A 13,833-nucleotide genomic window follows, 5' to 3' on the forward strand; every position below is an offset into this window, starting at 1 on the left:
AGTTTGCGAGGGGACGAGCACCGAGCGCACCCAGGGGTGGGCGAGGGCCCCCCACGCGTGGGCGGGACCCTCGCCGCCCCCCCGTGCCCCCTGCTGCCTCCACACCCCGGCCTCCCGGTGCCCCCCGCCCCCGCTGCCGGCGGGGGGGGGGGCAGCAGGAGGGGCTGCGTGCCTAATTTTGGGGGGTTTCTGTTATCATTTTTTTGGACACGCACACGGGTGGGTCGCCTACCTGCAGGTGCCCGTCCGCAGGGTCGGTGCGGAGCCGCCTGTGCAGCACCAGGAGGGGGTTTGGGGGGGCGGGGGGGGGGTGGGCAGCGGGGTGCTGCGCCTTCCTCCTCCTCCTCCTCCTCCTCCTCCTCGCCCCCGCGCGTGTCCGTGCCCGTGTGCGCTGCCGCCGGAGGAGGCAGGGACGGGCTGCGGCGGCTGTCAGCTACCGGAAACCGGAGCCGGGTCGCACACACCGCAGGAAGTGTGCAAGAGCACACCCGCACACGGCGCGGGCACGGGGAGGGGGCGGCTCGGACACCGGGCCGGGAGGGGAGGGGGGGAGGAGGAGGAGGAAGGGGGGAGGGGGTGGTGAGGGGCGGGCAGCGGCGGGGTCGTCCCGGGAGCCGGGTGAGGAGTTAATTAGGATGAGCAGAGGCTGCTCGTTAATTGCGCGGGGGTCGCTCGCCTTCGCCGGGGTGCCCGGGTTGGTGAGCTTCGCACCTCCCGGCGGCCCCGCGGGTGCCCCCCCCGGGGATGCTCCCCGCGAGGTGCCCCAAGGAGCCGTGTCCGAGCATCCACTGCTCCATTATTTCGTGCAGATGCAGAGATGCACGGCTTGCACCTGGCGTTTTTGCACAAGACCGCAGGTGCGACGACGCGCGTGTATTAAATCCACGTTGGGAGCATCCACACGCAACCCACGCATACCTGCGTGCCTCCCACGTTTACACCCCACGTCCTGAAAATACACGAAAGCAATTTACCCCTCGCGAAAGCAATTTGCCCATCGTAAAAGCTGCAACTTTTAATTTATTCATTTGTCTGCAACTGGAGATGTCAACCGCGACGTTGCGCGTGAGGATTTTTTTGCAATTAATCATGGGAGGGCTCACCACGTGCTTGCAGCATTATCCCTGGGTGTTGGTTTCTCCCACAATAAGCGAGACGCATGCCAAAGCAAACTCCGCTCGTCTCCTCCGCTGGGCTTTTTCCCTTCCTCGTTGCATCACTCCGGGAGGAGACGGGCCTGGCTGCCACCGGGAGAGCACCAGCCTTCCGCGCCGCCTGCTCCATGCCCCAGAGGTTTCCTTTCCTCACCTCCCTTATGCCAACATTTGCAAAACTTGAATGGGCTAACACATGCTACTCGCTGCGATGGCAGCAATGCTTATGCAAGATTATAATGGAGGCAGTCTGGAAGCGTATTGATGCCAAAACCAGCGCTCTTTCCAGGTTTGCCTGTGATGCATCAGGGGAATTTGGTGGCAGCGTAAGCCTCGTCAGGGGAAGGCAGTCATTCCTCCTGCTCTTGTTATTCCCAGTAAGATGTCACTGTCACATTGCTGCGACACAGAATAAATCTCAAATACGTTCTTCCACTCAGGGTTCTCCATCTTCAGGATTTTAACACTGAACCCTTAGCGGAAGAAATTATTACCTGAGAGGGTAAAGGGAGAGCCTGCCTCCATCCAAGCGAGACACCCTGCTTCCACGTCTTGCTGTCAGTGGGGGGACAGGGAGTCAAAGCTCTGGCGACACCGAGAATGAGACCACCACCCTCCTGCACCCTGCTGTGCCCAGGCTCCTGGCAGGGCCAAGGAAAGGCTGCTTGTCAGCCCATCTGGACATATTTTCACAAATGGTGCCAGCGAGGGATTCTGGAAGAGACCAACTGCTCTGCATCTCTGATGGGAGTTATCTCCTTAAAACCAGGTGCGTCGTGTAGTCAGGCAACGAAAGGGGCTTGCTCTTTGCTGAGGTCTCCCTTCTTTTTGTTCGTCCCCTTTCTGCAGCGGAGGAGCCGGCTCTGTTAGCAGGGACATAGATGCAGACTGCCGACCTGCACGTGAATTTGCTTTCTGCAGTTAACTTTGGAGAGCACTCAGAAGCAGTCCACAAGCCACAGTTTGAGAACCTTTACCTGTCTTACTTCTGTGACTTCTTAAATCTCATTTCTGATCCCTCCTTTTATTCTTCTGTCTCCTTTTGCTTTTTCTTTTTTTTTTTCGTTTTCTCCTCTTGTCTCACGCTCTTCTTTGGTGGCTTGCAGGACAAAGCAGCTTCAAAACCTGCCCTCCTCCCACCTCCTACCTATCTCCCTTCTACTCCTTCTCCACTTCTTCATTGTTAGGAGCAGCCCCAGGTCAGCACTGTGTCTGCACTCATTAATTAAAAAGAGGGTTTGAAAATCCTGCTCAAACCTCTGACGCCATTGCTTGGCTAATGTGCCCTATTATCATCACAGCGTTGTACAAGGGGCTGTAATTGCACCAGAGGTTTCTGGTTCATATCATATGCACCGCCAGAGAGCTCACCTAGCCTAATAATGTCACCAGCACTTCAGCACAGAATTACGATTTTAGATGAACTCGTTTTAGCTCTCTGCCTGCACTGGCAGCTGCCCGGGAAGGGCAGCGAGCAGTGCATGCTGATGTCCCTGCGAAAGCCTGCCCTCCCTCGGCATGGCCAAGGGGCTGTGGCGGTGGTATTTTGGGTCAAATCCATGCAGCTAAAACACACCGAAGATGAGCCCTGGCTGCCAGCATGACCACCAGCCCCACAGAGCCCCTTCTCTTAATAGACAGTCCACATGTTTGGATGAGACAGCAGGGTCCTGCTGCTAATTCGGTGGGCTGAGCAGGAACGTCACCTCCTTTTTCTGCAACCTTGGGCAACAGCCATTTTTCAGCCCCACCAGGCTGACAAGGAGGAATTTGCTCATGCCAGGTCCCATTGCCAGGAAAACAACAGCTTGTGGTGCTCAGCGCAAGCTCATGCTCCTCTCTCCCGAGCTGCCCAGCAGCCTGCCGGACTGCATGCCACCCCACCGACACCAACAAGACAAGCAGGCCAGAAACAATGGGCAAAGGCAAAAGCCTCCCTGATCCCACAGGAACCGAGCCTCCCACAGGGGAAGACAGGCTGAACCAGTAGGCTGCCAAATAGGATGCACAAGCTGCCAAACAGGAGGTAAAGGCGGTGAAGCTGCCCTCCAGTTTGGAAACACCTGCCTGTCTGCCTGAAGGAAGGCCCGAGAGTTGCAGCATCCCTCCCTCAGCAATGAGTTAAAAGGGATATCTTCCTTTTTAGACATCACTTGCTGCGACACCGGCAAGATTTAACCTCATCCGTCAGCTAGAACTTGGAGAAAGAAACATCTGGGAGGTGCCAGAAGCTCCCCAAAGAGCAGCAATGCCAGGCAGATGTGCTGCCCTCAGCCTGCGAGGGAGCTTTGAGGTGTCCCTTGCTGCCTCCTCTGGCCCACTGTGAGAGGAGCTTGTTTGAGGTAACCTTCCAAAGGCAGGCAGACAGCTGAATCCTCACAGAGGCTGAATCAAACGTAGCACAGAAAAGCCAGCAAGCCGAATTCCTAGCCCAGATGTCCATACGCCACTCTGGAGCACTCCTGCAGTCCCCTCACAGAGGACTAAAGGTAAGGTGCATCCACCCAGCCTTTGGTCACACTCCTCTGAGGATGAAAGGGCTCGGGAAGAGATGGATGCCCTCAAGTTGGTATTAATGGGCTGAACAAGGTGGTATTCCCTGGTGGGAAATCAATGCTGTGGAAGGGAGGAGCAAGAGGTGGGTCTGTGGAGAAGATACAACTTCCAGACACCCAGCCCTGAGGACAGAATTCACAGGCAGCAATGCAGTTCCTCCCTAGCAGCAGGAAGACGTGTGGTTTGACTTGTAGACAACTTGTGTGGTGAGTGGAGGTGGGGTATTACAACACTCGCAGCAATGCCAAGGATTGCTGAAGGAGGCGGCAGACACTCTGATGGGTTGTGGAGAGGGCTTCATACCCCTGTGCCGTCAGTAGTAGTGTAGCAGAGCTACACTGCTGTGGGCAGGCTCAGAACAAAAGCAATCAGGGCGGCTGTGAGCACTGAGAGTACATCTGCGGACACCATCTGTCCTGCACATTCAGTGAGCAAAGCACGGGACAGGACAGGGATGCTGTTCCTGGGAGGTTCCTTGGAAAACGGCTAATAAAGAGAACAGGACACGGCAGTGAGGGAGATGCTTGTCTGTTCGTGGGGGTTTATTTTCATTATTTATTTATTTTTTTAATATATTTGTTGTTTTTTTTTTTTTCTGTAGAAAACATTGGGAGTTCAAGGTCTATTCATTTACACAGGCATGGCAAAGCAGCCTCACAACATGATCCATTTGCTTACCAGCGTTCCTTAAAGAGGAAGAGCAACCAGACCACTTTTCCCTCACATGCACACATGTTCTCTTTATGTAAGGAAAGTTTTTCAAACCAGAGTCTGTGAAGTATCATATCCATACTTCCTGGAACATCTGTAATTAAAGATTTAACATAATATTTTAAAGCAAAGAATTGCCAGTTAGTTTACCCTTCGCTTACCTGCCAGTCCCAAAGTTACTTGTGGGGGCACTGCTTGTTGCCACATGACTCGTGTCACTTCCAGAGATGCCTTCAGAACTTCACCTGTGAGAGACCATGGTCATTCTTCCCCACCAGTCCTTCACCATGGCATCTGGTTGCCTCCTGCTCAAGAGTACTTCTGCACTTTCAGTGCTGTACCCTGTCCTACACCCCTGTTCCAGGTCAGAAATCAAGTCACAGAGAGCTAAAGGGATTGTCGAGAGAGGAAGGCGTGTTCCGTACTGGGTCAGTGATGGAGGAGGACACAAGCCCACCAGAAGCTAGTTGCATCAGGGAAGGTGCAGAGGAGTGGTCTTCTGCTGTAGCCATCTGCCGTAGATTGCTCTGGCTAGGTGTCGCAAATACCTCTCTGCCTGCCTGGGGCAGGGCAGACTTATGCAAGCATTTAGGCAGGCGTCTTTCTGGTCCTGCAGCAAACACCAGGCCGAGTTAAAAGGGGTGATCAGGCAGTGAGTGTCCTGAGCGTGTTTCCTAAGTAAAAGGCAGCGTAGGACAATCTGAGGAACAGGAATTCAACCATCACAATGTAGTGCAAAGGTTTTGTCTCTTTCCAGCAATCACTAATTAATGGAAGACTCCTGTCCTCCCGAGACTCCGCTGTCGGTGAATCACAACCCAGCCTGTAGCACACATGTTGGCACTTGGATTTCAATTTGGACATCCTGGAGGATGTGGGGGAGTGAGCAATGGAACTAAAAAGCACCAGGCTCACAGTGATCTGTTAGCATTGCAATGACAGCTGTCAACTTTAAAAACAAAACAAAACAAGAGTCCTATCTTCAAGTCAGAGTTTTCAGTGGCTGTCCTTTCCTCACATGCGCCCAGTCCCCGGGGCCAGCCCGATGTTGTAGGAAACACAGCAGACAAATCCTGTCATCGCTGGCATCAGTGAGGCTACTTCACATTGACACCCAAGCATATTAGAGCAGAACCAACCTCCTGCTGGTCCTTCCTTTGGTAGAGTTGTTACCAACTTGCAACTAACAATTAGTAATAACGGAGGAAAAGACATATGAAGATCAGCCCTCAAGGCACTTTTGAAAATCCCAACTTTTGAGAATTTCAGGCATCTGGCCACTTCACCAGTAATGCCCGAAATACCCTTGAGAATACAGTCTTTGAGTTTTCAGGGTTGTCATCACACAACTCTTCTTTGCGTGAAACTCCTGTGGATTTTAATTTAGTTCACTTTCCAGGCTCCTCTTGTCTGACATGGCTTCAGAGAGCCCAAAAGGTCTCATGTTCAGCTTTTCTTACACTTTTCCTACACAAAGGAGGCAGTTTCAGTCACTTTTTCACATGGAAGGACAAGTGAGATTGACAATGTACCCTGCATAAACCAGAATATAAACTGACGCTATACAGAAAAGATTCTGACTTCTTCAATATTTGTTTAGAAGACAAAGTTCTTAGGAAAATGTTTTAAAAATGTGAAGAATGAGCCTCTTTCAGTATTGAAAATCACTTCTGCTTTAGATGAATAACATAAATGTCTTACAGGCACAAAAAGACTAATCTAGAAAATGAGAAACAGGAGTCAGAAAAAGCCTTGATGAACTGCATACAAGGAGTATTGTAGAGCTTCCCTACAGCAACCAACTGCCTTATTTACCCTACAGGAAAGGGTTAAAAGGACAGAGTGTAGTTCATCATTTCCTTCTTAACATGATAGCAGCTCCCTATTTGTTTTAGGAAGGCCCTTAATGATAGTAGAGACACCTGGGATTTTGGTGGAACAGGAAGTATCTGTGGCAACAGCAGGCGAGCGTCAGCTGTTGCATGACAGAAATACACAGGTAAAGCAGGGCAATTTAAACAAAAGCATGAATAATGAGTATGGCTAAAATGTATAATAACAGCTCAACAAGAAACCCACTTGAAAGGAAGCAGGGGATTTGGCACTATAAGTATATGCTAATTATAGGATGGAGATTTGGCTGACATTAGTAAGAACGTACAGTGTGTAATTTTTGTGTATAAGATAAGGACAATAGGCTGTTTTCTATGTTTAAGAAACCTTGACACTTTGGTATCCAGCCCATGCCCTCAAGTTATTCCCTATTGTGCTTCACAACAGAGGGAATGGCTTTAAAACATTAACTGGGTCATGCCTTCAGCCCCCCTTGCATTGCTAACTACGAGTTCCAGGTTTGGAAAAGGTCTAGGTTTCTCTGAGCAATGTGTGAAGGCTACAGCAACCCACGGTCCCTCCATCTCTCTTCTCCTGTCCTTCCACCTCTGTTCTCCTGCTGACGCTGACCTGCGAAGGCAGACATACTTTTTTAGCGGACGTGTTACAGAGCTCAGGCTTAAAAGTGCAATGCAACCAGAAAAAGGTGGAGGGCAGGGGAAGAGGTTTGTGATGACAGAGCTGGACTGGCGAGGGGGCTGATTTTCAGTTCTGCCACAGAAATCCTGGGACCATTGGCCCACCTGTAACAAGCTGACAACAGTGTCTCTCATGTCACGTCCCTTCAGGCTGCGAGATCCTTGAGGAAGGGACTGTCTCTTACGGAATGCAAGTGCATCTCCCAGCAAACCAGAACCCTCACTCTGCGTGGGGGCTCTTGTCTTCTTCAAAGAAAATAAAGTAACAGCAAATCAAGGTGGTAAACATAAACATGGGGCATTGACGTTTCTTCCTCAGGCACGCAAAATAACCAAGTGAGCCTGCTGGGCTTGTTTCCTCCCAGCTTTGGGTGAGGCAACTGTATTATTCTTTTATTCCTCCATTTTTGGCCTGGTAAACTTAGAAGTTTGAGAGATGTGGTTTCAGTGAATAGATGTGACCTCGGGCATTCTGCTTTTACAGTAAAGTCTGAATCACAAAATTCCCCTGTATCAAGTTTATTCGCTTTGCAGAAATCGTAAGCTCTTAGCTTATGAAGAAGTAGCTGACAACATCCTTCTGGACAAAAAAAAAAAAAAAAAAAAGTATTTTTATAGAGTATGAGTTGTGTTTGTAGGAAAAAAATCCAAAAGTTTGTGCTATTTAGTCTCCCAATATCATATCTTGCAGATACTAACACAGCATTAGGACACAGATTACAACTGGAAATAATGATATGGTAGTTATCCTCCACCCTGCTAAAACTTTAACCACTGATGAAAAAGGTATGTTCTGCAAGTTGATGCTCATGCCATGTGGTTCCTATCAATGGGAGAAAGTAAGGAAAAAAGCTTGAAGTTACAGTTCACGTTTAAGAAATTTAAGAGAAGATGCTTTTACTTTCTTGCATAGAGACTGGATTGCCTGAGCTTCGCCCTGCTGTGGAGAAACCATGTGTGTAATTTTCTGCCTCCTTCTTTGTGAAGTTCTAATGCACTGGACTCTTAAGTTCAGTCTTGCAATCACAATTTATTTATATAAATCCTATCTATGTCTGTGGTGAACAACAAATACCAGACACAATTGCTGCACAAGTATGTTCACAGGTGCCTTCACCTTTGCAATGCTAACAGCCTTGTGTGCATTTCTGTATCCTGCCTTTCACGTGCAGCTCTGCAAATGTCCATCTGAGCTGCTGTGTCTCATTCCTGTGCTGTTGCTGTTGTGTCGTTGTTCTCATGACCTTCCACCTGCAAATCTCTGTACTGTTTTTATAACAGGTTCTCGTGGGAAGTGACTGACAGCAGTTTAAGAATCCTCCCTATCTTCCTGCTGTGTTTCGTAACTTTAGTTTACATGAGGGGAAAAACAGGAGTTAGCAAATAACAAAGTGAATAGTAGTCCTTTAAATATCCCGTAAGCATTACCCAGCCATAGGCATGCAAAAAGAGTGACCAATTGGCACGCACCCCCTCTGACTGATGAAGTGTGATCCTGTGCATGCTGACAGCACGATAACAACCAGCAGGGAGCTTGGCTGGGTCCAAATGCAAAGCACAGAGTTAACAGGGGAAAAAGTCTGACAAGAATAGTTATTGTCATCTTCCTCATCCTCACCACTTGCTGATACTGGAAAGAACACTTCTCTAGAGACCCCATTGCTTCAGTCCATGGCTGTCCACTGGACAGCTGTTTCATGCCTTCTCTTTCCCTTCTTTTTTCCTTGAGGTAACCTCTAGTTGATGTGTGGAGCCCACTAATAAAACTGTGCAATTAAACTTGTCTCACAAGGTGCAATGATACAGTTTGCAAGGTCCCCTGTCCTTCCTTCAGTATAAGCCCCTGGTGGGAATGCTGGGGAACAGAGTTGTAACAGCTAAACCCCAAAGCAAAGCTGGTTGCAGGTTGAGAACTCAGAAAACTGTTACAACTGAGCAAGGAGCAGTCCCTTAAAAAAGACACTGACGTGAAGGGAAATCCAAAATCCAGCCTTTTCCAGGGGAGAAAGTTTATCATATTGGCTTATAACTTGGGAGAAACCTGTGCCAATTCCCTGAGACAGACAGATTTTGTTTCTTTTCTTTCTAGTTCACGTTTGCACCACTGAATGACTTGTGTAACAGGAATGTTACCTGTAATAAATATAACCCTTATCTACTGATTACTGTAAGAAAATCCTCATTCCTTTGAGCTTTCATAGCTTTTAGTCTGTTAATCTCATCAATCATTGACTTTAAATATAGGAAACATGTAATAAATGCACATAAAGCTCTCTCATTATGACAGAGAATCCAAACACAAATAAGCCTAAGCTATCATTAGGGACTCCAGCCTTAAAAGAGGTGGGGAATTGAGCCATTCAGGCCATCACTGCTGTGAATAATGTAATATGGCCAGGCTCTTACACTAACCATCCGGGTATAAGAAGCATCTTTGAATTGAAAAACAGTCTAGATGACGTTTACAAGAGTGCAACTTAGGAGCTGCAGTTTAAAAAAAAAAAATTTCTAATAGTCAAGTTTCTTCTTTAGTGATTCTGATAAGGAAAGCAACATTGAAGTTTGTTCCAAAAGACAAGTGGGTGAAAAATTGCTTTAAAAAGCTATTTTGGAAAGTGCAACCAAGCACTAGTTTGTAAGTAGGCTTTGATCCTATGGTAAAAGTAATCCTAAACTCTGATTGAAGCCAATTAAGTCATCAGCTTCCCAGGAGGTTTTTACTGTTGTTTCATAGCAAGGCTCTTTGCCATCAACATCTGTATAACATAGCTTACAGGCTGCTGACTAAAAATACACTGATAAATGAAATTTTATTTTGAGACTCATTAAGTCAAAATTATTGTGCAACATAAGATGGAAAATCTTGCTTAACAAAAACAATTAAAAAAAAAAAAGAGAAGCAAATCATCCAAGACTGTTTAAATGGAACAGCAATGTACCATATATTTCATCTAGATTTTGGAAATGTTTAAGTGTACTTTATGTATGTGCATGACACCGCATATTTCAGAGGAAATTAGTTATTCTTTTCAAATAGACGCAAAAGGTTCAGAACACACAAATTCTACACACAGAAAAGATACAGAAAGATTCTGCAGGTAACCGTATTCCAGACTGCAGCACAGAAAATCTTCCCAGAGATAAATTTTGCATTTTATTTTTAGGAAAAAAAAAAAAGTTACTTATCCCTCTCCCCCAAAATAATGAAAATATCCCTCAAAAGAAGGTTACAATGAAAGTATAAAAGTGCAAAAATCAAGAGAAAAAGCATGTTACTTGCAAATACTTTCTCAAGTACTTTCTAACCATTGAGTAAAAAAATAGCGATTTATGTACTACTGCTTTAGTTTCTTAATCTAGTTAGTTATTTCTTAACTTAGTTATATAAATCAACATCTTATTCTAGCATGAAATACTATGCAGAACTAAATTAAGCAACACTCCATTATAAAGATTGGGAACACATGTCCCATGAGGAGCGGCTGAGAGAACTGGGGTTGTTTAGTCTGGAGAAGAGGAGGCTCAGGGGAGACCTCATTGCTCTCTGCAACTGCCTGAAAGGAAGGTGTGGGGAGCTGGGGGTCGGCCTCTTCTCGCAGGTAACTAGGGATAGGACTAGAGGGAATGGCCTCAAGTTGTGCCAGGGGAGGTTCAGGTTGGAAATGGGGAGGCATTTCTTCTCAGAAAGAGCAGTCAGGCATTGGGACGGGTTGCCCAGGGAGGTGGTGGAGTCACCGTCCCTGGGGGTGTTCAAGGATAGGTTGGACGTGGTGCTTAGGGACATGGTTTGGCAGGTGACATTGGTAGTAGGGGGATGGTTGGACCAGATGATCTTGGAGGTCTTTTCCAACCTTAATGATTCTATGATTCAACAGTTTTTAATTTTGCCAAAAATTTAAGAATTCAAGCTACTGTTCTTCTACACCAAGTCTCTTCCAGATAATACAGTATTACCTTCTCACTGGTTATTTTGGTGGGTCACATGAGTATGACAAGCCTGCTGCCCTGGCACTGAGAAATGCATGCTCACTCATGGTCCAGAGCAAGGACTTTCTCCCAGAGGGCATTTCATACTTGTGAGGGAAGAGAGGTGAGAGGCTGCAAGGCACAGGTAAAGATTTTAGTGTTCTGCTGATTTCCTCCTTGAACCTACCAAGAGAAGAAAAAATGTATTGATGTTCGTTAGTGTCTCTTTCCCTGTGGTGAGACTGCTGCAAGCCTGGCAAGAATAGCATTTTGTCCTGCATGTGCAGAAATGATAAACTCCCAGCAAACTCTGTGTGGGATTTGTGTTCGATGTGTTCGTGTGGGATTTGCTGCCCCAGCTGGATGCACATGTCTATGGGGCCTGATGGGACTCATCCCAGCATACTACAAGAGCTGGCTAATGTTATTACAAAACCACTTTTAATTATTTTTCAGTGCTTTTGGGAGTCTGGGGAGGTCTCGATTGGAAGCTGCCAAATGTCCCAGTTTTCAAGAAGGGCAAGAAAGAAGACCCTGGTAATTGTAGGCCTGCCACTCTCACTTCAGAGCCTGGTAAATTGTGGAGAAGGTTATTTTGGGAGTTGTTGAAAAACACTTGAAAGACAACACAGTCATTGATCACAGCCAACATGGGTTCACAACAGGAAAGTCTTGTTTAATTAATTTTATTTCATTTTACAGCAAGGTTACTCACCTGGTTGACCAAGGGAAGTCAGTTATGTAACCTTTTTGGATTTCAGCAAAGCTTTTGATAATGTATCTCACAGTGTTCTTCTGGACAAAATGCCCAGCACACAGCTAGTGAAATACATAGCACAAGGGGTGAACATTTGGCTAATGAGTCAGGCTTAAAGGCTAACAGTAAATGGGGCTACATCAGGCTGCCAGCCAGTCACGAGTGGGTTACCAATGTGCTCCATTTCGGGGCCAGTTCTCTTCAATGTTTTCATAAATGACTTGCATGTAGGACTAGAAGAAGTTTTGAGTAAGCTTAAAGATGATTCTAAATTGGGAGGAGCTGTTGACTCCACTGAGGGTAGAGAAGCCTTGCAGAGAGATCTTGACAAATTAGAGAGCTGGGCAATCACCAACAATATGAAGTTTAACAAGAGCAGGTGCCAGATTCTGCACCTAGGACAGGGCAACCCTGGAGCAAGACCGGGACACAAGAGGCTGGATAGCAGCCCCACGAAAAGGAATCTGGAGGGTTGGGTCAATGGAAAATCAAAGATGAGTGAACAGTGTGCCCTGGTAGCCAGGAGGGCCAGTCACACCCTGGGGTGCCTTAGGCCCAGCACTGCCAGCCGGTGGAGGGAAGAGACTGTCCTGCTCTGCTCTGTGAACTGTGGCCTCATCTCAAGCACTGTATGTGGTTTCAGGTGCCACAAAATATGAAGGACGTAAAACTCTTAGAGAATGTCCAAAGGAGGGCAACAAAGATAGTGAAAGGTCTAGAGAGCAAGACTTGAGGAGCAGCCGAGGTCCCTGGGTTCGTTCAGCCCAGAGCAGAGCAGGCCGAGGGGAGGCCTCATGGCGGCCTGCAGCTCCCTCACGAGGGGAGCGGAGGGGCAGGCGCTGAGCTCTGCTCTCTGGGGACAGCGACAGGACCCGAGGGAACGGCATGGAGCTGGGGCAGGGGAGGGTCAGGCTGGGGGTTAGGGAAAGGTTCTGCACCCAGAGGGTGGTCGGGCACTGGGACAGGCTCCCCAGGGCAGTGGTCATGGCACCGAGCTGCCAGAGATCAAGAAGTGTTTGCACAACACTGTCAGACAGTTGGGTCAGAGTTTTGTGTCGTCCTGTGTGGAGTGAGAAGTTGGACTCAAGGACGCAGATGAGTCCATATACAGCTCGGGATATTCAGTCACTCTATGAAGATGCACAGTCACACATATTGCACGTCCATGCAGGACCAGCAGGAACGCAGTTTGGCCCGTTTCCATCAGCCGGGGGCTGTGTGTGCACCCCCAGATGAGCACCACTGGAGGAGCTTGGTGGCCGAGCCCGTCTTTGCTCCTGTCCCTGGAAGGCCCTGCCAAGAGTGGCTGTCCAGCAGCTCCTGGCCCAGGAGGCCATTTTTGAGGGAACTGCCTGGGCTGAGCCCTCTGCCCAAAACCCAGCAGGCACAAAGCCTGGGGCTGAGCAGGGCCGGGCCACCCCAGCGCCCTGCAGGCAGCGGGCAGGGGACACGGGGCCTGGTCGGCCCCACACAGGAGCTGAAGTGCCCCATCTGCTGTGAGGCACAAACAGACATCGCATATACAATGCCCTGCGAGCACCAATTCTGCCTGGGGTGCATCCTGCGGTGGGCAAAGCTGAAGGCGGAGTGCCCGCTCTGCAGGGAAGCTGTGAGCACCATCAAGGCGTCTGTGCGGGGAGAAGATGACTACCTAGAGTGCATCGTCACCCCCCCAAGACTGCCAGCACCTGCTGGCTTCCCGGCAGGTGTCACTCTCAACCCCAGTGGGCCTGCAACATCCTCCCTGCAGGGAAGAGAAAGGCCGGGGGATGAGGGGCAGGGGAGCACAACCACATTGCGGAATCTCCTGCCCGAGATCTGGGCAACACTTTTCAGGCAGCACTGCAGCATCCTTGACCCCATGCTGCCGTGGATGCATCAGGAGCTGTCCATCATCTGTGGGGTGCACTGGTGGCCAGCGATGGTGGTGGAGAGCATGATCCTGCAGACCCTGTGCCATGCCGGGCCGGACAGGAATGTCCTAGTCCAGCAGCTGCTGAGATGCCTGGGGGACAGGACAGAAGCTTTCATGAATGAACTGGTCAACACCATCGTGCGCCTGTGCAGTGAGGAGCCCTGGAGGCTGCTGGGCTTCCAGGAGGCCCACGTCAACAGGGAGCAGGAGGACAGCCCTGCGGCCATCCCTTGTCCTGTGCCA

General features: G+C 48.9%; 1 protein-coding gene across 3 annotated transcripts in view; it reads right to left on the reverse strand.

The window, feature by feature from the left end:
- Nucleotides 1–11,241, reverse strand: part of KIAA1958 — a 74,203-nt gene extending 62,962 nt beyond the window's left edge. The window contains exon 1 of one of the 3 annotated variants that reach the window (XM_083817471.1): nt 4,583–11,241. The gene's annotated coding sequence lies outside the window, so the exon portion shown is untranslated. The other 2 variants (XM_083817474.1, XM_083817472.1) reach the window with 2 other exon arrangements.
- Nucleotides 11,242–13,833: the final 2,592 nt, after the last annotated feature.

This window comes from Anser anser (genome assembly GCF_964211835.1).
Source record: "Anser anser genome assembly, chromosome: Z".
NCBI lineage: Eukaryota > Metazoa > Chordata > Aves > Anseriformes > Anatidae > Anser > Anser anser.